At 47.3% G+C, this 25,451-nt stretch overlaps 1 long non-coding RNA gene across 1 annotated transcript in view; it reads right to left on the reverse strand.

Annotated features, from left to right (window-relative positions):
• Window positions 1–3,322: 3,322 nt before the first annotated feature.
• LOC132244595 (uncharacterized) overlaps window positions 3,323–25,451 on the reverse strand; it is a 23,608-nt gene continuing 1,479 nt past the window's right edge. The window contains exon 2 of the long non-coding RNA XR_009456165.1: window positions 3,323–4,080. This is a non-coding gene — a long non-coding RNA (uncharacterized LOC132244595). The remainder of the gene's footprint in view (window positions 4,081–25,451) is intronic.

A 25,451-nucleotide genomic window follows, 5' to 3' on the forward strand; every position in this document is an offset into this window, starting at 1 on the left:
TGATAGTACCCTGCTCATGGTCCATGTGCTGCTGGCTGAGTGAGCACTCCATGACTTTTTCTTATGCTTTCCCGCTCCCTCAGCCTCCAGCCAGATTCCCACAACCAGCTTACCCCTGCAGCCAGATCAGCCCCCAGCCAGCTTCCCCCCCAGCCCTGCTGGTGTCCCCCAGCCTTGACCCACAACCCCCTGGGTCCCAGCAAGCCCCACTTACCTCACAGGCTCCAGGAAAGAAAGTGAGCCTGAGCCAGGCCTTGGGTGACTAAGAGCCTCAGGCCCTGCCCTTTCCCCATCTCCCTCCCCCTCCGGACAGGGTTGGGGATTTTCCACCCTTTTTGCAATTAGTTCTTGCAGGCTGGAACTTTACCAATGTTCAGAGCTCTTTGCAAAAGTGAGAAATCTATGGGTTTCTCTGCTAAAAGGTAAAATCCATTTTTTCTCTGCTATAATAGGGAAATCTGTGATTTTCTCTGTTTTTCCATGGGAAATGGAAAACCTGGATCATTGATTATCAGAGTGCTGATTGTTTTCAAAAGCACAACAGACTCTGCTTCAAAACAAACAGACTTTATTGTACCATTCCAGTTCCCTTTGTCCTCACTTGGACTTTGTCCTCTCTGGGACCATTCCTTTTCTCTGATTGCCCTAGGACCTTCTCTCCTTCCAGCTCTCCTCAGGCTCAGCCAGCCACACTTGCAACAAAGCTATTGCAAAACTATAGTTTGAACCTGGGGACAACACTCCCCCAATACAATGAAACATTTTGTCATGGAAACGAATCAAAGAGCAGTCTGTGGCCTGCTGTCAGGCCTAGATTGTCATCCACAGTTCCGTCTAAGCTGCACACGTGTGCGGCTGTGCACAATAAAAAATCATGCTGCGCAATAGCTTTTTAATGCCGTGCACACAGTGGCATACCAATGGGGGGGATGGTAGGGGACCATGGCCCCTGGGTGCTGGCCTGGGGGTGATGCCCAGTGCTATAGCAAGGGGGTGCTCCTGCACCCCCCACCACTGCTGCTGCCGCTGCCACTGCCAGCTTTGCATCTGGCCTCTTGCCACCCATTCCAACCCGGCCACAGGCTGCTGCAGGAGGGGGATGGGTGGGCACGCTGAGATACCCAGGCACTCCCCGTCAGGATTGCTCATGGATTGCTAAATCTTAGAGGGAACATGGCTGCCATCTGGCCTCGAGGTGAAAAGGGTATATAGATTTCTGCATGTAAGGACATCTAATTTACAAGAAATATCCACCGTAAAACCTGCCCACATTAAGTCCCCCAAAGTGCTCCCAACCAGAACTGCAGGCTAGAATCCATCTTACTCGGGTTCCTTTGTCACAAACCCCAATCCCCCAAAGCCATACATATAAATAACACACACACACACACACACGAGTTAGCCCTTTGCCAGAACCACTTACTAGTTTGAGAAAGTCCTGTGTGCTGAACACCGTCACTTCCTCTTCATTGACTTCATAAGAACAAGCCCATTGGAAAAATAAGGGAAAAATATTAAACAGGGAAAATAACAGATTTTACCTCATATTTAAATAAATGTCATATCAGGCAGCAGTTCAAACCTATTAGGCCCTCAGGCAGCATGAGAAATTTCCCAGAGACTTAGCCTTTTTTTCAAGTAGATTCCTCAAATAATGTCTTGAATAACCAAGCAGTGACCATATGGGAGACTCTTAATGGAACCAGGCAATTATATATGCACACACATGTCCACATATATGCAGATCTGGGACCTGAAGAACGTCTTGTCTTCAAAAACTTGGCAACTTTATCATGCCACAAGCCCTTATGTAACACTCTTTCAGTGATTAGTAGGGCTGTGCAAAATGGCAGCGTTTCGTTTCGACCAGTGTTTCAATGTTTTGATGGAACAATGTTCCGTTTCAAATTTTGTTTTGATTTGAAACAGCTGTTCCGTTCCGTTCCATTGAAACAGGGTCGAAACAGCGAAAACATTTTGCCGTTTTGCCCATAGGATATATGGTTTGATTTCGATGAAACTTGCAGGCATGGTAGCCCCTTATGAGGGCAAAAACCCTTCCAAGTTTCAAGGAGCTAGGTACTGGAAGTTCAGAGAAACTGCACCCCAAAATCTTAAAAGCAAAACTCATGTCACATGTATGTGTTTCCACAGTGGGGTCAAAACTGCAGGCATGCTAGCCCCTGCAGAGGCCACAAAGCCTGCCAAGTTTCAAGGAGCTAGGTGGGGTTTGGGGGAAACTGTACCTCAAGCTGCGGACAAGCAAAACTTATGACACGGGTGATACTGTGTGTGTTTTAAGGTGCAGCAGGGTGAAAGCTGCAGGCCTGCTAGCCCCTGCTGAGGCCAGGAAGCCTGCCAGCTGTCAAGGAGATTGGTGCAGGAGGCGGAGTCCACCATCAATGGCCAGTTGAGGCTTATTTCAGTGTGATGTTGCTTCAGAAGGGGGTTGCCAGCTGGTCCTTCTGACTGGACAGGCAGGGTGCTGGTCAGGTCAAAGAGGGTGCCATTGGGGAGCATTTATTGCTGCCTCTTATCCCTCTCTGGCAGACTTTGATGACTCCCCTATTCTTGGGCCTACCCAATCCAGGGGTCGTTGACCTCATGGGACGTCCCTGTTGGTGGCTGCTGGATGGCAGCTGTCAGCCCCAGGGGTCATGTCCGTGAGTATGTGCAGTCTTGGGAGTCCGTTAATGAATTTTGATTAATTCACTGCTATGATGAATAGGGATCTGGGAGTGGTTGATTGGGGGGTATTCGGTCCCAAGAGTGGGTCTCCAGAGTTCATTAGTTCAAACCAGGACTTCTGTACCTTTAACAGTGAAGTTTGAAGGAGTTCCTGGCTCTGTATTGATTCTTTCCTCTCGTTAATCTGTGGTTTGTAGGTGTTAATCCTTGCTCACTGACTCGTTATCCTAGCTAGCTACTGTGTATTGAACTGGTCCCTGAGTGAATCATGATCAATTGTGTAACACAGTAGCTAGCTACTTGCCTCGTTTTGTTTCAAGGCTGTTTCGACTATAGCTTTTCCATTTTGATTTTGCTTTTTCAACCTCGAAATGGGTCGAAATAGCTTCCAAACAAAACTGGAGGCTAAATTTTGCATAGCCCTAGCGATTAGCCATGGAAACTGGCTGGAATGAAGCCATCCAGCTTTTGCATTTCCACAAAAGACAGGGCTTGAAGGGGAAAGAAACTGGTCCAGGTAGAAGCTTCCAACCATTTAGACCCATTAACAAAACTCTGTTTAGGTGAACAATTACCTATCCAAGCAGTCTGGAGCAGGCAAGTGTGTAGTTTTCAAAAGACCAAGGAGTTAAGCTTATAAAACGATAAAGCTTGTTTATTCAGAGAGCAATGCCTGCCTACTGTTCTGCTGTTCCATCCTGCAATTCCTGGGCAATTGTAAACACTTATACATAACACTCTTAAAAGATATCCACACATCTCCCCTCTTTACATGTAACATGTCCCCATGTTCTACTAACATTGGAAGTTTAGTTCAACCCATAGTTAAAACACATTCAAAGGGTGTCTATTAGTTTTTGTGTTGGCTTTTTATGTCTAAGTGATCTCAGTTTCTCTAAATTGTCAATCCTTATTTGTTCAGTTCTTGTTTGGTTTCCTTGTTCAGATGTCTCTATTTCTGTGTCATTTTCAATCTCCTCTGTCATTTCTTGTTGCTTTGATGTTAGTTCTGTTTCCTTTGGCAAATCTCGTGATTCTTCTTCTTTTCTCCCCTTTACGAGCTGCAAGTGTTGTCTGTTCCTTCTTAACACCTGTCCTTCCAGTGTGACTACTTTATAGGATCTGGGAGCTACTTGATGGGAAACTAGTACTTTTTGTTTCCACGCTTCTCCATCTGAAATAAACACCATATCTTTGTTGTGCATTTGTGGTATCTTCCTGGAACCTTTATCATAGTATAATTTTTGTTCGAGTTTGTCACATTTTTTAAATGTTTTCATGTCTGGATTTTCATTCTGATGAGCATCATCCACAAGATTTGGCAGCCTCATTTTGAGTTTCTTGTTAAACAGCATTTCTGCTGGGAACAATCCATGTTTCATGGGTGTTGCCCTGTAATTTAAGAGTGACAGGTAAACATTGGTGTGTGAATCTGTAGCTTTTTTCAACAATTCCTTCACTATTTGTAGTCCATTTTCCACCAGACCATTGGAATCAAATTTAGGATTTCAAGTGTTGTGATAGAATCCATATTTATTTGAAAACTGTTTAAAATCAAGACAGTTGAATTGAGGTCCATTGTCTGTTTTCACAATTTGTAGAATCCCATGTCTAGTAAAAATTGATTTGATGTGAGTTATGACATGGTTTGCTGTTGTGCTTTTCAGCAATGCAATTTCAGGACTGTGAGAATAATAATCCAACACTAATACATATTTTTTTTCCTACATGCATGAATAAGTCAATGCCCACTTGATACCATGGAGCTCTGGGCTCCTCCATGACCATCATGGGTTCTTTTCTTTGTGCTGATCTGTACTTTAGGCACATTGTACAAGCCTTTATAGCTATGTCATTATTTATGTTGGGCCAATATAGAGCACCCCTTGCTCTCCTTTTGCATTTTTCAATGCCTAGATGCTCCTCATGTATTCTATTTAATGTGTCTTTCTTTAGCACTGCTAGAACAACAAGCCATGAACCTTTGAACAAAATGCCATCCAGTACTGACAACTCTTCCTTGAACTGAGAGTAGGGGCTAGGTCTATGTTTTCCAGGTCAACAAGCAAAAACAAATAGCTGTTATCACTTTTTGTACTGTGGTGTCCTGAGCAGCAGGGCTGTGCAAAATGGCACCGTTCTGTTTCAACTTGAGTTTTGAGGTTTCAACAACAGAGCATTTCATTTCAAATTTCATTTTGATTCGAAACCGCTGTTCTGTTTCGTTTAATTGAAACAGTGACTCTGTTTCGATGTTTCACCCATATGTTATAATGGGGAAGCTCAAAACAGCCTCTCTCATCCAGTAGGCAGATGGGGGCCCACAACCCCAGAAGGGCTGTGGGGGCTGTGCCAGTCCTCCTGGGGCTCCGGGCCCCTGATCTGCCTGCCAGATGAGGGAGGAAAGCCGGGTGCTGCCACCTGGGACTGGGGAGCTGGGGAAGGGAAGCGAGCCTGATCACTCAGTTCCCCTCCCCAGTGCTGTGATCGGGCTGGGGAAAGGAACTCAGCTCAGCTGGGCTGTGTTGCCTTCCCCAGCCCAATCATAGGGCTGGGGAGGGGAACTGAGTGATGGGGCTCAGTTCCCTTCCCCTGTGCTGTGATCAGCTTCCCTCAACCCAGCCACAGGAGGTGGGGAGAGTCAGGGCTGTGCTCCCAGCTGAGCCACATGGGGCTATGGAACCACTGGGAACACAGCCCTGGTTCTCCCCTGTCTCCCACCACCTGGCTGCTGGCTGCTTTGAAACTTGAAATGTTTCAAAATTTTCAAAACATTTCGACTAGCCTTGTTTTGTTTCAAAGCTGTTTCAAAGCCCTTTGTTTCGATTTGATTTTGCTGTTTTGAGCTCGAAATGAGTTGAAACAGTGTTGAATCAAAACAGTCAGAGAAGTTTCACACAGCTCTACTGAGCAGTAACTTCTGCAATTAGTGCCCACATTTTATCTGTGACAGAAATCACTCTTTTAATTAGATTAACATGTACCATGTGTGAGTCTGGAATTCTGTCATTTTCCATTGTGTCATATGCTTTGGACAATGTATTTGCAAGAAGTAGATGTTTTCCTGGCATGTACTGTATGTCTAGATCATATACTTGTAGTTGAAAGAAGTCTCTGTAATCTGGGTGGCATACCTGATAACCTTTCTTTGCTATAGTTACCAAAGGTTTAAGATCAGTTTCAGCTATCACAGGTTTCCCATAGATGAATATATGAAATTTCTACTATATACCAGAGCTAAAATTTTCTCAATTTGTGCATATAGACACACTTTTAGAGAGTGTCCTAGATGCATATGCTACTGGTCTCCAGCTATCCCCATGTTTTTGAAGCAAAGCTGCTCCAATGCCTTCTTTAGAAGCATCTGTTGGCAATTTAATGGGTCTTTTAGGGTCATAGTATTTTAGTACTGGAGCTTTAATTATTTTTTTCCTTTAAGTTTTTAAATTCAGCTTCATGTTCATGTTTTCATATCCACTTAGCATTCTTTTGTAGGAGTGATCTAAGGTGTTTGGTCTGCTCTGCTAAGTTAGGTAGATATTTCCCTACAAAATTGATCATTCCCAGTAATCTTTGCACTCCTTCCTTATCTGTAGCAGGTGGCATGTTTGTAATGGCTTTATCCCCAGCAGGATCAATTTGTATCCCTTTCTCAGACAGCTTTTCTCCCAGATATGTAATTTCTTTGACCCTGAATTTGCATTTTTGTTTGTTCAGTTTCAAACCTGCTCTGCAAGCTCTTTCTGGTGTCTTTCTTAGCCTCAAGTTGTGTTCTTCCATAGTATTTCCCCAAATGAATACATCATCAATATAAACCATAGTTCCATTAAGACCTTCAAAAATTTGTTGTACCTTTCTGTGAAGTACTTCAGATGCAGAACACAGTCCAAAAGGAAGCCTATGAAAGCAATCCCTTCCAAAGGGTGTATTGAAGGTACGTAATCTAGTTCTATGCATTTCTAGGGGAATTTGCCAAAACCCAGGAGAGGAATCCAAACTGGAGAAATATTGAACTTCTGCCACGTTGCCAAACCTCTTCCCAGGTGGGAATGGGAAAATGCTCCCTTTTGATGTACCTGTTTATTAGCTTAGGATCCAGGCACAATCTTAAGGATCCATCTTTTTTTTCTATTATGACCAGTGAATGAACCCAAGCAGGTGGCTGCTCTACTCTTTCTATTATGTTCATGTTCATTCCTTGTTAATTCCTCTAATTCCTTTTTTAGTTTCCCTCTTAGCACAAGGGGAACATTTCTTGGAGCATGTATGGTGGGAGTATTTGGTTCCTTTAATTCTATCTTGTACTCAGTTGACAATTTCCCTATGCCTTGAAACACATCATAAAACTCTTCTTGTACATTCTTGCTTTCTAGTCCCTCAATGGCATTCACTCTCTTAATCAAACCTAGAGTTTTACATTTTCACAACCCAATAATTGGCACTAGCTTTCCTGGGACTGTTGCAAACTGAATTTTACTATATTACCCTTGTATCTAACATGCATTGCACGAACATCTTTGGTTGCAATCATGTTCACTAGGACTGTGCAAAGCTTTGGGTGCTGATTTTGATTCGGAGGAGATTCGGCCCAATTTAGGAGCCGAATCTCCAAATCTGAATTGAATCAGGGGACCATTAAAAAGGTCGGAATCAATTTGAAGCTCACCAAATCGATTTGGAAAAGAATCAGAGAGCTTCGATGATTTGGGCACTCCCTGCCCACTGCAGCAGGGAGCTGGAGCTGGACTCAGAGCTGGTAAGTAGGGGGCAGGGGAGGGGGGGCTGGAGAGGAGAGGGGACCATGGGGGGACCCCTGCCTGCTCCCCCAGCCCCTTGAACCCCTCCCACTCCCCCAGCCCCCTCCCCCATGGCTGCCCCGCCTGCCTCAGCTCTGGCTCTTTAAGAACCCCCCCCCCCCCCAAAAAAAAACCAAACAAACCCCAGAACTCACCAGTTTCTGGAGCAGCTTTGGGGCTTTGTGGGTTTCATGGAACAGCCCTCCACATGGTGCGAGGCAGTGGGGGGCGGCAGGAATCGCCCCCTGCTGGGCAGGAACTAGTGAGTCTGGGGTTTTTTGTTTTTTTTTTCTTAAAGGCCTGAAGCTGGGGCAGCCATGGGGGGGCCTGGGACAGGAGGGAGGTCGGAGTGGCTCATGGCAGAGCCGCTCACCTGGCGTGGGGTAGTGGGGGGCAGCAGAGACTGCCTCCTCACCTGGCAGCACCTGGTGAGTCAGGGCTTTTTTTTTCAAAATGCAGGAGCTGGGGGGAGGTGGGGGGGCAGCCATTGCTGGAGCTGGGAGAGTGGCTGGAGGATGGGCCTGCGTGATTTTTGCAGCAGTCAAATCTCCGAATTAGATTCGGTCAAATTGATTGGAGCACTGATTCAAATAGCCGAATTGAATCACTGTCCCCCGAATCGGCCGAATCTGAACCCAAAGCAAATACTAGCTGCTTCACACAGGCCTAATGTTCACATTATATGCCCTAAGTCTCACTTTCTTATTATCATAGTACACAGGTTTAGTTTTCTTCTTTTGAATAAGGAATAAGGTTTGTGACATTGGGCAGGCCGCAGTTGGAGTACTGTATCCAGTTCTGAGTGCCACACTTCAGGAGGGATGTGGACAGCATCAAGAGGGTCCAGAGGAGGGCCACTCACATGATTAGGGGGCAGCAGGGCAGGCCCTACAAGGAGAGGCTATGGGACCTGAACCTGTTCATCCTCCACAAAAGAAGGCTGAGAGGGGATCTGGTGGCTGCCTAAGACATGGCTGTTGTTGCCCTTGCTCCTCCTCAGCCTGGCGCCAGTGGGAGCATGCCCAAAGGGAATTCCCCCTTTTGTTCCAAAGCCCCCATCCCCACAAAGCAGAGGCAGGCCACCCTGGACCGGTGGGGAAAAGCCGCAAACACAGAGAAGTGCGTTGCAAGGGACAGCGAGGTCACCCAGAGCACTGGGGAGATGCTTGCTCTGGATAGTCAACCTTTGAGTGTCCAGGATTCGGGCAGCTCATGGCACTTATGGCCCCATACTACCAAGTGCCTGCATGCATCATCTTTATCAGGATGGTGGTGCCCTCCCTGTATGAGGCATGCAGGGAATACTTGAGGGAGAAGCTGTGCAAGGCAGGTCCACAGGTAGCTCTGCACTTCACCTCAGACATCTGGAACAGCCGGGGTGGAGATCATGCCTACCTCTCTCTCACAGGGCACTGGTGTGATCAGTCAGGCCATTGGTGGATTCTCCTTCAAGCCAAGGTGATAGATGAGTCCCACATGGCAAGAAAGACCATGGGGGCCATGAACTGCATGGTGCAGGGGTGACTCATTGGGCAGGGCAAGCGCACCCATGGGTTCATGGTCACAGACAACAGGGCCAATATGGTCAAGGCAGTCCATGATGCCAACTTTGTTGGCTATCGCTGTGTGGTGCACAAGTTCCGCCTCATAGTCAGGGGTGCCTTGGAGGGGAACAGGGCTGCCAGTGATGGCGTCATTACTACCACTCAGCTGATTTAAAAATGCAGGAAGGTGGTAGGCTACTTCCACCGCAGCATCAAGCAGGGCAAGATGCTGTGGGAGAAACAGGCAGAGCTGAGCATCTGTGGCAGGGCAGTGGTGGTGCCTGCCACTTTAAGGGCTGAGCCAGGCAGCCAGCAGGTGCTTGATTGCGGCAGCCATTTTAGATCTCTGGCCACCTACATAAACAGAGTAGTTCACTGCTGGCAGGCCAGGTAGTAACATTGCCTGGCTACAAGGGTGAATACAACATCCTGGAGGTAAGGGTAGGAGCTGTAGGGGATGGTTTGGAGGCTCCTGATCCTGGGCATGACCTAAAACTGCACCTTGCTTGGAGTGGGTGGCCTGGTGGGGCTCCCAGTGACATGGGAGTCCCCAGGAAATACCAGGCCAATTACCACCCTGGTGAAAGGTAGGTCAGGGCACCTTAAAAACCCCAGCTCTCACAACCAGGTGGTTTACCCTATAGTAGTGCCAAGAAGGCAGACCCAGTTTAGAGAGTGGGCTAGAGGCTCAGAAGCCTGACTTAAAACACCCTAGACTGGTCAATGCTAGGGCCAGGACAAGAAGGGTCAAAAGGGCCAGAGGCCCACTGCAAGGGACACCCAGAGCTGAAGGCTTGGGGTTTCTGATTGGCCTTGGAGGCCAGGCCAGGGCCTATGCGGTCAAAGGTCCTGGGGGGGCCACAACCAAGACAGGGAGGAGTTCAGGGAGCTAGGCAGCCCAAAATGAGGGTGGAGTTAGGCTGCCTGATTGGAGGGATCCATTTGGGGTCTGGACTGGAAGATTCTGGGGCCCAGTGTGGGGCCAGTGATGTGAAGAACTGTGGATGCCATCTACGAGGCTTCGGCTGTGGTGTAGGGGAAGAACAGAGCTGTAGATAGTGCTCCCTGGCATCAGGGCAAGAATGGGCAGCCTCCCGCCTAATTAACAACATAAATATGCATCATCAAGGAGTGACAGGTGAGGAGGTGGGCGGTTGGCCCAGAAACAGGTGGGCAGGCCAAATACAGACTGGCCCCAAGAAAGTCCCCTGTTACAGCATCCCACAGCACAAAATCATGCAGGATGTGGAGACTTGGTGGAACTCCACATATCTGATGCCGGAAAGGCTGGTGGAGCAACAGAAGCCCTTCTGAGATGCCCTTGCTTGGGGAGATTGGGATCAGTGGCCCCCTTAATAAAGTGGAGTGGGATACCATCTCCCAGATCTTGGTGGTCCTCAAGCAATTCCTTGAGGCCGCTGAGACCCTCAGTGCTGGCGATGCCCTCCTTAGCCAGGTGATCTCCATAGTGAGGGAACTTGAGAATCAAATGGAGAAGTTCCAGGGGATCAATGGGCAAGCTGTTTTCAATAGAGGTGCAGGCGCTGGTGAAGCGGCTGAAGGAGGGCATCAAAAAACAGATGGATCTGTTGTGGTCCAGTATGGTCCAAGTACCGGCAGGCATGTCTGACCAGAGGGTGAAGGGGAACATGTGCAGCACCAAAACTCTCAATCACTGGATGGAGGGGCTAGTGAACAGAGTCAGGGAGGCAGAAGGGTAGAGGCAAAGGGATGTGGAAGAGGGGGATCCACTTTCCTGTGCCAACACCAGCCAGTCTACTCCATGCTAGCCACTGCCAATGTAGGTCAAGGGCATGGCTTCAATGTTGGGGTCCAGAGGCACCAGACCCCAGCCTTGGGCAGGTAGCGCCAAGGCTTTGGTGGCTACCTGTCTTGCTGAGGACGTGGAGCCACTGGACTGCAACCCCTTGGCCTATTAGGCAACCTGTAGCCAGATGTGGCAGGATCTCACCACAGTTTCCCAGGAACACCTGTCCTGTCCACCGACCAGTGTTCTAAGTGAGAGGGTGTTCAGCATTGCTGAGGATATTGTGGCACCCCACCACACCTCCTTGGATCCTGGTTTGGTGGAGCAGCTGGTGTTCCTCCAGGTGAACATCCCACTGCTGGTGTTCCTCAAGCTCCAACTGCAGATGGAGTGCATTTTACCCATCCCTGGAAAAATCATGAAGCAGATCCTCAAGGAATCCATTTCTAAGCACTTGGAGGAGAAAAAGATTATTAGGAACAGGCAGCATAGATTCACCAGGGGAAGTCATGCCTGACCAATCTGACTGTCTTCTATGATGAGAGGACTGTGTCTATGGATGTGGGGAGACTGGTGGGTGTGGTGTATCTTAATTTGAGCAAAGGCTTTTGATACAGTCTCCCACAATAGTCTCACAGGCAAGCTAAGGAAGTACGGGCTGGATGAATGGACTGTAACGTGGACAGAAAACTGGCTGGAGCATTGGCCTCGGAGAGTAGTAACCAACAGCTTGATGTCTAGTTGGCAGGTGGTATCTAGTAGACTGCCCCAGGGGTCAGTCCTGGGGCCAGTTTTGTTCAATGTCTTTGTTAACGACTTGGAAGATGGCATAGAGTGCACCCTCAGTAAGTTTGTATATGACACAAAGGTGGGGGGAGTAGTAGATACATGGGAGGGTAGGGCTAGGATTCAGAGTGACCTAGACATATTGGAGGATTGGGCCAAAATAAACCTCATAAGATTCAATAAGGACAAGTGTAAAGTCCTGCACTGAGGACAGAAAAATCCCATGTGCCAGTACAGGCTGGGGGCTGGCTGGATGGGAAGCAGCTCTGCAGAAAAGGACCTGGGGGTTACAGTGGACAATAAGCTGAATAAGAGTCAACAGCATTCCCTTGTTGCCAAGAAGGCTAATAGTGTACTGTGCTGCATTAGTAGGTGTGTTGCCAGTAGGTCAAGGGAAGAGATTATTCCCCTCTATTCAGCACTGGTGAGGTCACATCTGGAGTACTGTGTTCGGTTTTGGGCCTCCACTACAGAAAGGATGTGGACAAATTGGAGAGAGTTCAGGAGAGGGAAACAAAAATGGTGAGGGGACTAAGGGAAATGACTTCTGAGGAAAGACTGAGGGAACTGGGCTTATTTAGTCTAGAGAAGAGGAGACTGAGAGGGGACTTAATAGGAACCTTTAACTACCTGAAGCGGGGCTTGAAAGAGGATGGAGCTAGACTGTTCTCAGTGGTGTCAGATGACAGAACAAGGAGCAATGGTCTCAAGTTGCAGCAAAGGAATTTTAGGTTAGATATTAGGAAGAATTTTCTCTCTAGGAGGGTAGTAAAACACTGGAACGGATTACCCAGAGAGGTGGTGGAATCTCCATCCTTGGAGGCTTTCAAAATCTGGCTAGACAAAGTTTTGGCGGGGATGATCTAGTTGGGGATGGTCCTGCATTGAGCAGGGGTTTGAAGTAGATGACCTCCCAAGGTTCCTTCCAACCCTAACTTCCTGTGATTCTATGATTCTGTAACAGGGAGCTGTGGGTCTCCATTACTTGGAAAAATGAAGAAAGAAACTTATCATGCCAGCGGCGAAGCAGTAGAAAATGCTGACGTTTTCAGTCAGTGTTGGGAGCATTCATGGTGCCTGTAAGACAGAAAGTGCTGTTAATTGATAACCAGAAATTACAATGATAAAAGGAATGACAAATGAACAGTGAGTCCCTGGAAGGGGAGCCTATAGCTGTGGTGAGCTAACGACGGTGTTGATTTTCATGTGGAGGCATGAGAGCGATGGAGGGCAGCATCCATCAAGAAGCAAGCATCAAAGATATTGAAGTGTTTCCTGTAAACTAGGGAGGGGTTGGTGATCCCCAGAACATGTAACAAAAAAGAATTAGAGACTTTGTTATAAGTTAATGATTGAATAATTGGACTGTAGAAACTTTTCTAATGGTGCTCTACCCAAAGTGTGGAAGAGTTCTGTCAGAGAAGCTGTTTCTTTAGGGCTTTTTTCTTTTTTTTGGTTTCATTACAGGTTTCAAGTACAATGATGAAGTTATGAATGGGATGTGTCCATAAATGCCCAGAACCATGTTACTTATTGTGAAGTGAGCAGACCTCTGGTCACAGAGATATCAAGAGAGAAAAAAAGAAAGATTATTTTATAACTGTAAACATAGCACAGAGTTACCTGTGTGCTCTTTTTCGAATAATCTCTCATCAAGTCATGGTAGGAGAGTAAAACATGGGGGAAACTCTGAGTCAAAGCATTTCGCTCTATATTTGATTTAGGAATAATACCCACTCATGGATTCTAAGTACAAAAGTGGCCAGCCTGGCTAAGCAGCAATCTCATCAGTGAAGTGAAATTCAAAAATAAATTCTACAAAAAGTGGAATCTTAGTCACGGTTCTAGGGTAGAGTATAAGACAGGGCAGACAATTATTTCGGGTGGAGGGCGGCTTACCAAGTTTTGGCAAGCTGTCTAGGGCTGCAAGGGTAGGCCTGCCCCTTGACAGGTGCCTGCCCCCTGGTCACCATCTTGGGACTGGAAGTCCTATCCCCTAGCCCCTGACCTTTGCCATTCCTTGCCCCCGCCTTCTTTCAGCAAGGGTTTGCCATCTTGGAACCAGAAAAATACCAAATTCTATTTTAAAAATCAAACATCTACTACAAAATTCAGTAATTTGATTTAAAAAATATTTTTGTCCTGATTTATATGCGTTTGTGTAGCATACATAGAGGTATTTGTATAATAGCTTAAAATGAAACCTTACTCTTGTGTATTGTGGTGGGGTAGGGGGGGTGGGTGGGTATAGTTTTGTGGGGGGCTGTGGGTATATGTGGGGTAGGGGAACATGTGGGGGTGTGTTGATATGTGGGGTGGGGTGTAAGTGGGTATGGAATTTGTGGGTTGGCTGTGAGCATGTGGGGAGAAGGTGGCTGGGGTGGGTTGTGGCATGTGTAGAGGGGGAGGGTTTGCTTACAGCCCCCTGTGGAACACAGAGCCTCTGCATTGGCACTCCTCCAAGCCTACGCTGGCACTCCTCCAAGCCTAGGCTATGCACTCCTGCTGCTCCTGTCCCCAGGGTATTAGTGTGGCCCCATGCTTCTGCTCACAACCACTTCCCCCTCCATCTGCCACCATTGCCCTTTTCATGATGCTTCCCTTTCCTACCCTGCCCTGCTGCTCATCACTCCTGCACCACATCCCAGCTGCATAGCTGAGACCACAGGATGCAGGAGGAGCTGGATCCACCTGACTGGCACCATACAGAGCCAGCCGAGAAGCACAGAGACCAGGCTGGTTCCTGCTGAGTCCTGCAGGCTGGTGCTGCAGCTGGAAACCACATGGTGCAGGAGCAGTGGGTGGGGGGATGGAGGGGAGCAGTGGCAGTGGCAGGGGAGGGCAAATGGTTGCAGCAGGCTGGGGGCACATGGGTCCCGGTCCCGGTGCACCAGGACAGGCCCGTGCTGCCACTCAGCTGTCGCTGTGCTCCCTGTGCCCACTTGCTGCCCCTTGGCCCCCACCTGCTGCAGTCATTTCCCTGCTTCCCTGCTTGTGGTTGCTGCTGCTCTTCTCCACACCCCCACCTGCTACTCTGGTACCATGTGGCTCCCAGCTGCAGTGCTGGGACTGATGCAGCTGGCCTGGCCTGCCCCAACCCTGGGGACTGGGGTGATTGCCCGTGGTCTTCCCCTGCCTCCTCTCCCACTTCTTATCTGAGTTTCCCTCTTCAGTAGAGGGAGGTGAGAACAGTCCCAGGATCCCAGGCCAGAAGGCTCTGCTAGGCAGAGGCTTGCAGCTGGGGTTGGGGGAGCTGGGGCGGGCGCCAGGGCTGGGAGCACCTTGCCACCGCAGCTGCTGGGTCCTGCTGCTGATTCCCCCTAGGTCCTACTGCCACTGCCTCCTGTCATCTTTGACAGGCAGCCAGGGCAGATAAATATTAATTTTCTAACTTTTTTAGGGGCCCTGTGGGCCAGACAGAATGGCTTAGTGGTCCATATTTTGCCCACCTGTGGTATAAGAGTATTGCATGTGCATCCAGGGAGAAAACTGGGGGGGGCGGGGGGGAGGGGGCAAAGCACAATTTGAGATGTAACTGGCAAGGTCCATAAAAGGCAATAAAGAGGGATTTTACAAGTATGTGTCAGGAGTAAGAGGAAGACTGGAGAAACCATAGGTCTTTTACAGAATTCAGAGGGCAAACTAGTTATGGATAATACCAAGAAGGCTGGAATATTTAATGCCTTTTTTATTCAAGTCTTCACTAGCTTCATATCAGTAGCTACTAAATGACAAGTATAGTTGTAAGCAAATATTGGGATGGAGAAAAACAGCTTAGACAAGCAGAAGAACAGGCTAGGGATTAGAAAAGCTAGATGCTTTCAAAGTGGCCAGATGAGATGTACCCTAGGTTACTGAAGGAATTGGCTGAGATAATTTGAGAGCCATTAGCTAGCTATTTTGAGAAGTTGTGGAGATTGGGTGAGGTCCCAGATTAGTGGCAAAGAGCAGATTTTGTGCCCATATATAAGAAAGGGAAGAAAGAGAATCCAGGGAATTCTAGGCCAGTCAGCATGACCTCAGTACCTAGAAAGATCATGGAGCAGGTCCTCAAGCAACTCATTATGAAGCACCTAGCAGAGAACAAGGTGGTCAGGAACACCCAGCATGGATACACCAAGCACAAATCATGCCTGCCTAACCTGATTTTCTTCTATGATAAAGTAACAGACTTCATAGATGGGGAGGGAGAGCAGTGGATGTGGATATCTTGACTTTAGCCAGGTTTTTTAGAGTTTCCCATGATATTCTAATTAACAAGCTAAAAAAATGAAAACTAGACTAAAGTACTTTAACATGGATATATAACTGTTTGGATCAATGTGCTGAACAATTAGTTAGCTGTGATGGCCTCAGGAGAACCATTTATTTCTTGGTTGATTTTTATATATGTAGTATATGTGTAATTTCCTTGACCTAGGGAAGCAAGGGCAGTGAGAGGCACAAGATCGTTAACCCCAGGTTAAGTAGAATAATTAAAGGCTTCATTTAATAGCACAGATGCAAGGGACTATCAAGAACAGTCACTACATAGTAAGGGACTCAGCAGAGAAGCCTACAGTGAACTCCCACATTTTACCTGACTAGCGGCCTTCAAGGAAAATACATTATTGTTCAGTTCTGGCCAGCTGCATCATAGCTCCTCAAGAAAGAATGCCATTTCTTGGAACAAGGTAGCTGTGGACACTCATCCAGGTTCTCTTCTTCCTTCTTCCCCTCTTAATGATCAGTGTTTGTCCCTCTTTACCCATTCTGCATGAGTTCTTGAAGATAATTGCTAATGATTCAGAGATTACTTCATCTTTCAGAATCTGTCAGATAGTTTGTTTTTTTCAGCTAGTTCTTTAAGGACTCTAGGATGAATTTCATCAGGTCCTGCCAACTCAAATACATCTAACTTAACCTTTTCTTTTCTTACACTGTTGTGTTCCTATTAATATTAATGGTGTTAAGCCTCCAGTTCAGTGTCCACAAAAAAGACTGTAAGTAAAAGATACTGAACATTTTAAAAGAGAAGGCTGTTGTTTGGAAGGCTAAGTATTGTACATAAAAAACTTTTATCTATAGAACATTTCTTTCTTACTTTTACATCTCTTGCTAATTGTAAGTATATTGCAACTTAGTCTTTCTGATTTTGTTCTTACAGACTTGTCCAATTCTTGCATTCTCCTTCTTATTTCCACATTTTGTATGTTTCATTTTTGATTTTCAGGTTTTTAAAGAGTTTGAGAGCCATTTCAGTCTCTTATATTTCCTATCTTTCTTTACTATCAAGAAAATATGTTATTGTATCTTTAATATTGTGTCTTGGAGCCCCTCTACAAGTTACATTTATGTCATGATCAACATATTAATCACAACCTAAGTGGCACGGGTGCTACATATGCGCCCAATTTAAGATGCCATAAAATGGAAAGCAGCCATAAAAAATGTTCCATGTTACACGTAGGACACTTTTGTGGTTGGTTTGTGTGGTGCCTTAAACTGAATGTGTGGCATGTTCACACACTGGTGCTCTCTGAAGCTGATGCCCAACAATCAGCTGATTGTTAGAATTAGTCCTGGTTTCCAACCTTCATGCTGATAATATTGTCAGTGCTGGCTTGAAGCAGCCCAGGTCTCCAACCAGTTGGGGGCTGCTGATTGTTTGCATGAGCCCCCAGGACAGCCCAGTTCTAGAACTGGCCCCAGGGCTGCCCTGCAGTCAAGGGTGGAGGGGTGGAAATCAGAGACTTGGGGGGGGGGGGGGGGCAGGGGAATCAGTGACTCCTGGTGTGGGATCAGAGGCTTCCTGGGCACAGGATTTAAAGTCTCTGGCCCTTTGGCTTCCCCCACTATAAGTCTCTGAACACTGAAGAGGCTTTCTAGACACAGGGTTTAAAGTCCCAATAGGGGAAGCCCTTTGGCTCCCCCCCACCAGGGCTGATAATCAATTGGTTGTTGGCCCCAGCCTGAGACAGCCCAGGGTCCCAAAATCTACCAAGGCTGTCCTGGGGCCAAGGTCAACAACCAGCTGATTGTCATCCCAGGCCCAGGACATGTAATGATTTAGGCCCTGCAGCAAATAACAACAACTATGAATGAGGAAGAGAACAGACCTTTAATGATACTACAGCACGGGGTTCCTCTAGCACAGACCATGTGGCTGCCTCCATCTTGATTTCCCCTTGCTCCCCCAAGGGATCATGTTCAAATTCCTCACCTGATAAGACAGTCCCTTACAGGGGACTGTCTCCAACGTCTAACTTTTATCACTACATCTTCCCTTTAAAAAAACAAACAAACAAACAAACCATCACACTATAACAACAAAACTCCACAACAACAACAACGCAAGACAAAACCACCACCACCACACCAAACAATCCATAATCTACAGAGGAGAGGTTACCAGCACTTCACTCTGAAATGAATCTTTACCACTCACTTTCCTATTCTTCAGGTCCCTTTAACTTATTCACAGACCTCTATGAGACTTTCTGGCTGTTTCACCTGTCTCCTGGATCTCCGGAGTATCAGCTCCTCATCAGAGGTTTGGGGGCTCTCTGTTGCATCATTAGTATCTTCACCTTCTGAAGATGATGATGAAGAGGAGGAAGTAGGAACCGTTAACTGAGGCTGATCCAAGTCCATATCTCCTGCTGATGTCTGAGAGCTAAGTGGAAGCATGAGTAGGTCTCATCGATAAAGTCAAAGCATGCCCACTTGGTCTGTCTGAACTAGATAGGACCATGGATGCACTAGCTGTTTCACCATATCGTGCTGGTTCCATGTTCTCAACAAGTAATTCCTCAGACAAACTCTATCACCTGGCTTTAGTAGTGAAAGCTCACAAGCTCTTGTATCAAAGTGGTATTCCTATTTCTTCTTCTGATTTTCTTTCATTCTCCTTATGGCTACCATATTAGGACTTTCCAATAAAGTGTTAGTAATGGGCAGATTTGACTGTATCCACTGGCTCATTAACAACTGTGCTGGAGACTAGCCATTGTCCAAAGGTGTGCTACGATAAGCCAGTAGTGCTTTATATAAATCCCCTCTACTATCCTATGCTTTTTCCATTAGGTTTTTCACTGTCTGAAGGGATCGCTCTGCAAGACCATTTGATTGGGGATAATTGGGACGATGTGGTGTGACAAAAATCCCAATCCATGGCAAATTGCCTTAACTCTGCACTGGAGAACTGTGGCCCATTATAACTGAATACTTCATCTGGAATTCCATGCCTTGCAAATATGGCCTTCAAGCAAGCTATCATTAAGCAGCTGCTGGTACATTGCAGTGTACAGATTTCCGGATACAAAAAGTAATAATCAGTAACTATTCAATACACCCTGGAGTTCCACATAAAGAGATCGGTGCCCACCTTCTCATAGGACCTGTGTGGAACAGGGTGAGACTTTAGTGGTTCTGCCTGCTGGTAGGGTCTGAATTTCAAGCAAGTGGAACAGTTTTCAACTGTATTAGTAATGTCCTGATTGATCCTTGGTCAAAACATCACCTCTCTTGCTCGCTTCTTGCATTTCTCAATACCTAAGTGTCTCTAATGGATCTTCTGTAGCATTCCACTTTGGAGGGTCCATGGTATTGTGACTTTACTGCCTTTGAAAGTAACTCCTTCAGTAACTGAAAGTTCATGCTGGCAATTCCAGTAGTCCCGCATGCGCAATTCAAAGGTACTCCTGTCCTCTGGCCAACCCAAAATTATCATTTCCTTCAGGATCCCTAATGAGTGTTCCTTCTCAGTCTCTTCTTTTATTTATTGTAGCCTCCTGTCCACGATCAGAAGTGTACTAACAATCAAGTTGACATAGGCTTGCATCTCTGTCTTGGAGGTCTTTTCTGCTTGGCCAGTAGAGGCTATTCCCTTGGACAGCACATCTGCTGTAAACAGAAACTTTCCAGGTGTGTAGTTAGTTCACTTCCGCAGCTTAATCATCATTCTTTGAATCCTTAAGGTGCAGTCATTCAGAGGCTCGTGAAACAGTGCTATCAAGGGCTACATTCACTTTCTGCCCATAAATATATTGATTGAATCTCTGGCATGCAAACAAAATTCCTAACAGCTCTTTCTCAATTTGTGCAAACCTGCTTTCTGCCTCAGTTAGTGATTTGGATGCATACACAACAGGTTGCCATTGATTGTAAGAATTCTGCAGTAGCACAGCACCTAATCCTAACTGCGAAGAATTTGTTGATATCTGTATTGGTTTACCAAGGGTATACAATTTTAATACAGATTTTTGTATTAATTGTTTCTTCAATGCCTTCCATGCTTCTTCCTGTTCTGGATTCCACCACCATTCATTTTTACTCTCCAGAAGCATCCTTAGAGATGCTGCTGTTGTAGACAGGTTTGGTATGAACAATCCAAGATAATTTACCATTCCCACAAAGCGTTGCAAGACTTATTTTTGACTGGGGGCGTGGCATTATTTCAATACTCTGATTTTTTTTCTTGTCCAGTTTCACCCCTTCTCTAGAAATAATGTCTCCTCACAAATGTCAATTCTGTAGCTCTAAATACACATTTCCGTCTATTGAGTTTCAAATTTGCAGCCCTAGTTGTCTCCAATACCTCTCGGAGCCTACGATCAAGCTCTTCCTTGATGGAGCCCTGGATGATGATATTATCCACAGAGGTTAGGGCTGTATGAAGCTTCAGGTGGTGATTCAATTCAGAGGAGATTCGGCTTGATTTCAGTGATAAATCTTTGGCAATGATTCGGAGAGCTTTGATGATTTGAGCAGTCCCTGGTGGCTGCAGCAGGGAGCTGCAGCCATTCTGAGCTGGTAAGTACTAGGGGTGGGGGAGAGGGGACTGGGGGAAGGGACCATGGGGGGACCTCTGACAGCCCCCCCACTCCTCTAACCCCCCTGCTCCCTGCCTGCTCCCCCCAGCCCCTCCATGGCTGCCCCCACCCGCCCCAGCTCCAGGTACTTTAAAGAAAAGCCCTGGTGCTCACCGGGTGCTGCAGGGCAGGGGGCAATCCCCACTGCTCCACACTGCATGGGGGGCACTGCATGAGCCCCCTCGACCCCCCCCGGTCCTCCAGCCCCCCCCGGCTGCCCTGCCCCAGGACTTACCTCTTCTGGTGCAACCTGGGGGCTTTGGGGGACTCATGCAGAGCCCCCATGTGATGCAGGGCAGCGGGGATTGTCCCCCGCTGGCGGGGTGGTGAGTCCCAGGGTTTCTTCAGGGTTTTTTTTTTCTTAAAGGGCCAGAGCTGCCTGTGAGAGGAACCCGTGAGGGGGCTGGAGGAGCAGGGGAGGTCTCTGGGGGCTCGTGCAGAGCCCCCCATGCAGTGTGGGGCAGTGGGGGGCAGCGGGGATTGCCCCCCTCCTGGCAGCACCCGTGGAGCCAGGGCTTTTTTCCCCCCAGGTGCCGGGAGCTGGGGTGGGCCAGGCAGCCATTGCCGGGCTGGGAGAAGGGTGGGGGAGGGGCCTGGCTTGGCTGATTAAGAGCCGAATCTCCAAATTAGATTTGGCCGAATCGAATCAGGACAGTGATTCGAATCACTGAATCGAATCACTGTCCCCCGAACTCGCCGAATCCAAACCCAAAGCTAATACTAGCCACTTTGCACAGGCTGAATAGAGGTGTCTACACATGGAATATGGTTATAAATCGTATATATAGTTTTGTGATACACCTCTGGAGCTGAAGCTATACTGAAAGGTAAATGCAGGAACTGATACCTTCCAAATGGAGTATTGAATATGCATAATTAAGAACTTTCCTCTGTGAATTTCAGCTGCCAGAATCCTGAAGAAGCATCTAATTAATTGTAACCCGGGTGGCAGCCCAATAGTTGCCACCCCTGCCCAGTATCAGGGACGGTGTGGTGAGAGTGGGGCAGAACTCCCGGCCGGCACCAATTTACTTTCCAGCTGGCCCCTGCTCCCCACAGAGCAGCCCGTGGTCCCAAGAAGGTCTAACACTTAACTGATTTAACTATTTATACTTGATTTACAAAACAAGAATAATAGGAAAGGTTACTTACAAGTGAACTTAAATGGCATAACCAGAATCATAAAACAAGCCAGAATGTATTAGTCAACCCTTGACTCAAGAACCACGGGTAGGGTAACTGGCAGCTTTCAGCCACAGTTGAGATGTTACAGCAAGGAAGCAAGGCGCTCACTCCCAGCAGCTCCAACAGGCTTCTCAATAAGCAACAGACTGCAACAGTGTAAGCTCTTCTGGTCTGCAGCAATCAAATTGTATCAAACCCCAACCCCCCAAAGAGGCTGAAGGGTGACCCTCTGTGGCAACCAAAAATGCAAGCAACAAGCAAGAGAGTAGGCTACTGCAGCAATCAGCATGACTCAAGCACAAAGCTCAGGGACTCCATCCGATAACAATCAGCTGTAGAATAAGGGACAGGATGGAGTCCCCTCTGGGGCAGTGAGTGGCAGAGGGTCAGCAGCACGGGCAGCTCCCAGGGGTCGCTGCTCTAAACTCCTGCTCCAGATGACTGGCCGGGTGCCCCATGTGCCTTGCAGCTCACCAATCCCACTGCGAGTGCCAGCCTGTGCTCTGTGCTCCTGGAGACCCTCATCCTGGCACTCTGCCACACCTCAGGATCCCAATACCTTGCCTGCTGCTGTCCCGCTTCTCTGGGGAAGGTGAGGGGTTTCCTCAACTCACCCACCCAGCTCCTTGCTCCGGGCCGCTGCTTCTTCTCCGCAGTGGAGTGGGAGGCCGACTACCACCCCTAGCCTCCAAGATGCCCAGCATGTCCATCACAGTGCGATGGGGCCTTGGGGCACCAGCTCTCTGCCCCAAACCCTGGCCACTGCTCCCACTTTGCTGCAGGGCTAGAGGCATGGCCAACTGCTGCTCCCAGGGCCTTTGAGGCTCTTCAGAGGGGTCTCTCTGCTCCCTCTGCTGGGTCAGCTCACCCTAGCTCTTCTTAGGCCACCTGCTTCGTTCCCTGGATTCACTGTTAGCAGCCCCACATGCCAGTTCAGCTGCTGCTTTTATCCCCTCTGGCAGTCCCTCCTTGGTTTGCAAACCAGCCAACCAGGGCTCAGGGTGGCTGGGGCACAACCCTGGCCATCCCCCTTCCATGCGAATGAGGGGATTGAAAACCCCTTCTTTCCATTGGCTTCTCCTTTTCCACAAGGCAGGGCTCCCCTACTCCACCCTTGGGGTCACTCAGAGTTCACTGGCACTATTTCTAGCTCATCAGATTGGACACCTCACAGTGGACGAAACCCTAACCTTGACCACTACATTGACTGCTTCAGGGAAAGAATGAACAATGAAATAATCAACAACCTCTCTCTACCAGAGAAAAAGGCCATAGAATCTCTAAGATCTAACCACCAAATAGTAATAAAACCAGCAGAGAAAGGAGGAGCCATAGTCATCCTAAACTGTGAGGATTACATAAAGGAAGCCAACAGACAGCTCTCTGACACCACCTACTACAAAGAACTACAAGAAGATCCTACTCCCCTTTTCACCAAAAAACTCAACAATACCATCAAATCATTTCCATCAAGACTACAAGAAAAACTACAGACTCTGATTCCCCCACTACCTAACCTGGGGACTTTTTACATGCTCCCTAAAATCCACAAACAAAGGAACCCTGGCAGACCTATCATATCCAACCATGGGACGCTAACTGAGGAAATATCAGGTTTCGTTGAATCAATCCTAAAACCGCTTGTCACCCACAGAGCAAGTTTTGTACAAGACACTACAGACTTTCTACGGAAACTTAAAAACATAGACCACCTTCCCAGCAACACCCTCCTAGCCACCATGGACGTTACCAGCCTATACACCAACATCCCACACCAGGATGGCATCCAAGTCTGCCTTACATATCTACAGGAACAAGATTACAACTCAGAATACAGACCCAAAGATATTACTGACCTTATACACTTCATCCTCACACACAACAATTTCACTTTTAATAATCAACACTTCCTCCAGATGATGGGAACAGCTATGGGCACTAAAATGGCCCCCCAGTATGCCAACCTTTTTATGAGCCACCTGGAAGAAGACTTCCTCAAGAACTGCACCATCAAACCCTTGCTATACTTTAGATATATCGATGACATCTTCATCATTTGGACTGAAAACCTACAATCTCTGATTGAGTTCCACCAGAAATTCAACAATCACCATCCCTCCATCCAACTTTCTCTAGAATACTTCAGCACCAGCATCTCCTTTTTAGACACGATGATCAGTATCCAAAATGATAAAATACAGACCACAGTATACAAGAAACCCACAGACCAACATACATATCTGCACAGAACCAGCAATTACCCTAAACACACCAAAAAAGCTGTGATAAACAGCCAAGCCCTCAGATACCACCGCATTTGTACTGAAGAGAACACCTGGGATCACCACCTCACCAATCTTAAAGGCTTTCACCCAGCAAGGACACTCCTCCAGAGAGGTAGATCACACGTTTGAAAGAGCCACCTGGATACCCCGTGAAGAACTGCTGCAGTACAAACCCCCCCCCCCCCTTCCCCACACACACAGAAATCGCACACCGCTGGTTATGACGTATCACCCCTCCCTTGAATCTGTACAGAAAATCCTCAAACAACTGCAACCCATACTAGAAAGAGACCCTATTCTTAAAAAGATCTTCCCAGAGCCACCCATCCTAGCCTTCAAACAAGCACCGAACCTCGCCAACCTCATCACCAGAAGCAAACTTCCTCAAGCCCAGAACACACCAAAAGGATCCAGACCGTGCCAGGACAAGAAATGCAAAGCCTGCCAACACATCTCCACCACCCCCACTATTACTACACCCCACAACAGAGCCATCAGCATCCCAGGATCTTACAGCTGCACCTCCAGAAATGTAATATACCTCATCCAATGCACCAAATGCCCTGATGGAAAATACGTAGGAGAGACCAAACAACAACTGCGCACCAGAATGAATGCACACCGGAAATCCATCAAAGACAGAAATACCCAATTACTGGTGGGGGCACATTTCTCACAGGAGGGCCACTCTCTCTCCAATCTCTCAGTCCTGATCCTCAAGGGAAACTTACACAACACTTCCCAGAGACAAGCCTATGAGCTCCATTTCATCAATCTCCTGGATACTAGAGATCATGGACTAAACATAGACATGGGATTTTTGATACATTACAATCTGCCTGGCAACTGACTCCCCAGCCCAGCCCAGCCCAGTCCCTGGCTTCTTTACTTTTCATTCCATCCAGGAAGAGCACACACCAACTGCTGAAACTTCCTTAGCCTGACGAAGGGTTTTTGAACCCGAAAGCTTGCTTAATAACTATTCTCCAACTATTTGGGTTGGTCTAATAAAAGATATCAAATTCACACAAGGAACCTTGTCTGCCTATGTCCTTAGACCAACACGGCTACAACCTACACCCCTAGCCCAGGGTAAATATCTCAGGTCAATCTGGTAAGCCCACACTGGCAGTCTGAACAACTGCGCATTTGCAGACTGAGCCATAATCTCTTTTCTGGTGGGCAACTTAAAATGTTCAATCTTTATGGCCTTATTGAGATCCCTTGGATCATATTCGCAGCTGTCCATTCTTCTTCTCCACAATAACTAGGGAGTTCACACACTGCTGGCTCCTCAATTTTCTGTATTACCTGGTCTTCCTCCATCCTTTTCAGCTCTGCCTTTAGTTTATCATGGAGGGCAAAAGGCACCTTTCTGCATGGGTGTATAACTGGAGGGACCTGTTTATTTATCTGAATTGTATGTTCCCCTGGTGAGCAATCAAGGCCATGAAACAAGTCTTGATATTCCAAAATAAGGTCCTCATAATGTGAGCTAGAGTGTTCTAATGCAAGCACCCATTTAGCCAAATTGAGCTTTTCACAAG

The sequence above is a fragment of the Alligator mississippiensis genome, chromosome 13, assembly GCF_030867095.1.
Source record: "Alligator mississippiensis isolate rAllMis1 chromosome 13, rAllMis1, whole genome shotgun sequence".
NCBI lineage: Eukaryota > Metazoa > Chordata > Crocodylia > Alligatoridae > Alligator > Alligator mississippiensis.